Below are 2700 nucleotides of genomic sequence, written 5' to 3'. Positions count from 1 at the left end.
TCCTATATATTTCTTTGGTATCAGAGGCTACCGCCCTAAACCCCCGCTTTGTCGATGGTGGTAAACAACTGCGTACCGGTAAAGTTCAATCTAGCCTTGTAGTGTTACCACCGGGCCGTATAATCAATGCCCCGTGGTTTTGTATTGTTATCGCCGGGGTGTATAATCGATACGCTGTGGTTTGTATAGTTATCACCGGGCCATATAATTGATGCCCAGTGTTTTGTATTGTTATCACCGGGGTGTATAATCGATGCCCCGTGGTTTGTATTGTTATCACCGGGGTGTATAACCGTTGCCCAGTGGTTTGTATTGTTATCACCGGGGTGTATAATTGATGCCCTGTGGTTTGTATTGTTATCACCAGGCTGTATAATAGATACCCTGTGGTTTTTATTGTTATCACCGGGGTGTATAATTGATGCCTCGTGGTTTGTATTGTTATCACCGGGGTGTATAATCGATGCCCCATGGTTTTTATTTAATGCTTTCCAGTGGGTTATAGAGAAATATCAGGGAAATAAAACAGGTATTTCACTGTTTTAAACAGTGTTTTGTATTGTTATCACCGGGGTGTATAATCGATACCCTGTGGTTTTTATTGTTATCACCGAGGTGTATAACCATTGCCCTGTGGTTTGTATTGTTATCACCGGGGTGTATAATTGATGCCCTGTGGTTTGTATTGTTATCACCGGGCTGTATAATCGATACCCCGTGGTTTGTATTGTTATCACCGGGGTGTATAATCGATGCCCCGTGGTTTGTATTGTTATCACCGGGCCTTATAATCGGTGCCCCGTGGTTTGTATTGTTATCACTGGGACGTATAATCGATGCCCCGTGGTTTGTTTTGTTATCACCGGGGTGTATAATTGATGTCCCACGGGGTATAGTGGTATCACCGGGGTTTGTAATTCATTCAATGCAGCCTGTGTTGTTATCACCGGGGTTTGTAATTCATTCCACGCAGCCTGTGTGGTTATCACCATGGTTTGTAATTCATTCCAAGCAGCTTGTGTAGTTATCACCAGGGTTTGTAATTCATTACACGCAGCTTTTGTATTGTCAACGTGGTTTGTAATTCGTTTCATGCAGGCTGTGTAGTTCGCATCGGGGTTTGTAATTGATTCCATGCAGCGTGTGTAGTTATCACCGTGGTTTGTTATTCACTCCATGCAGCCTGCGTATTTATCACCGTGGCTTGTAATTGATTACATGCAGCCTGTGTAGTTATCACAGGGTTTTGTAATTCATTACAGGCAGCGTATATAGTTTTCTTTGGAGTTTGTAATTCACTCCCCGCACTTTGTTTCTTTAATGTGTTTGTTTAGTTTTTTTTATTCTAGTGTCGTGAGTACGCGAGAAAGATGGCAGAATCAAAATCGGTATGGTTCCACAGAATAAAACGTTATTGAAATAACATTTGAAAGTTAATAATGATATATTCGTTTTTTGTTTTTGCAATATGGTATGGTGCACATACTGTTGTTAAGTTACAACGTTTTATGACAGGCTTTGTTTATTATTTCGATTGTAATCTTCCTAAAGAAGCATTCATATTGATATTACCAGTGCTTGGTATGTAGTGGTTATCTGAATGCAATTGTGCATTATACCAAGTACTTATTTTTTAGAAGTCAAGAAAGAGAGCATATGTATATAGCAATCCATATTCTCTTGCTTGAACTTTGAAGTATGACTCTTTTGCGATGCCAACGTCAAGCCGTACAGGCACAGTTCCCCGAGTTGGATCATTAGGTGCCAGGCAAATGCAAGGGACATCGTATGCAACTGCTCAGGTAAACATGTTCAAACGAACTCTTCACTACTTCACTCGCGTTTACACAGAGTATGCTATGTAAGAAATTGTTTGTCCATTGCTTGAGCTTTAATTCACTCGTCTTTGTTAATATGGTCACTCAGCATAACAGTATCATAATATTTTGTCCGACCTTTCACATTTCAACAATTTTATGACGCTATTTTGTATAATCACTGTTTAGACCAAGAATGGACGTACTGCTAATTATACACAAGAAAGTCCTGCATTTTCCGGCTCCATAACATTACCAGTTTTGTCATCAGAAGCCGAACAATATTATAGTTTGATCAAGTCAACGGGTTCATATATGCCCGTAAACGAATCTCTGGATGTATTCGTTCTGTTAGACTGCGATGAGCACACAAAATTCATAAAGGTAGTTTTTTTAATTCAGCGTACTGTTTTAAACCGCTAGGTGACATTGTTTTCTCTAGTCAAAACATTTTAATAATATATTGTCACAATTCAATTTCGTTTTCAAGTGCAGTATGTACGTTTAATTTATTTATCGATGGCTTTGAGATGATTAAGAAATTGTACCGTAACTTATTAGGCTGTGAGATACTTGTGTGTTTTATTCTAGTTTGTGTTACTGGTGTTGACAACAAAGTGAAAAAGATTACTGTTTATTCCAGATGTTATTTATTACAGGCAAATTCCCCAGTGATTGTAAATCGCAAAGGATAATGCTACACATGCACATGTTCACCAGACAGGACACAATTCGTTGATAATTTTGAAACGCCCACTCCAGGTAAGCAAACGCTGGCTGTATATATAGAGGATATTTATTGGATTCTGTGGAATATCGATTTTATTTCACGAGTGATTATAAAAAATAATATTTTTACGAGTGGCGCAGCAATGAGTGAAAA

General features: G+C 38.8%; 1 long non-coding RNA gene across 1 annotated transcript; it reads left to right on the top strand.

The window, feature by feature from the left end:
- The first annotated feature begins 1348 nt into the window (after window positions 1-1348).
- LOC127847538 (uncharacterized) lies at window positions 1349-2196 on the top strand. The gene is made up of 3 exons (XR_008034015.1): window positions 1349-1388; window positions 1638-1802; window positions 2007-2196. It is a non-coding gene; the product is annotated as an uncharacterized LOC127847538 (long non-coding RNA).
- The last annotated feature ends 504 nt before the right edge of the window (window positions 2197-2700 follow it).

The sequence above is a fragment of the Dreissena polymorpha genome, chromosome 10 (genome assembly GCF_020536995.1).
Source record: "Dreissena polymorpha isolate Duluth1 chromosome 10, UMN_Dpol_1.0, whole genome shotgun sequence".
NCBI lineage: Eukaryota > Metazoa > Mollusca > Bivalvia > Myida > Dreissenidae > Dreissena > Dreissena polymorpha.
This window is presented reverse-complemented; position numbering and strand designations above follow the sequence as displayed.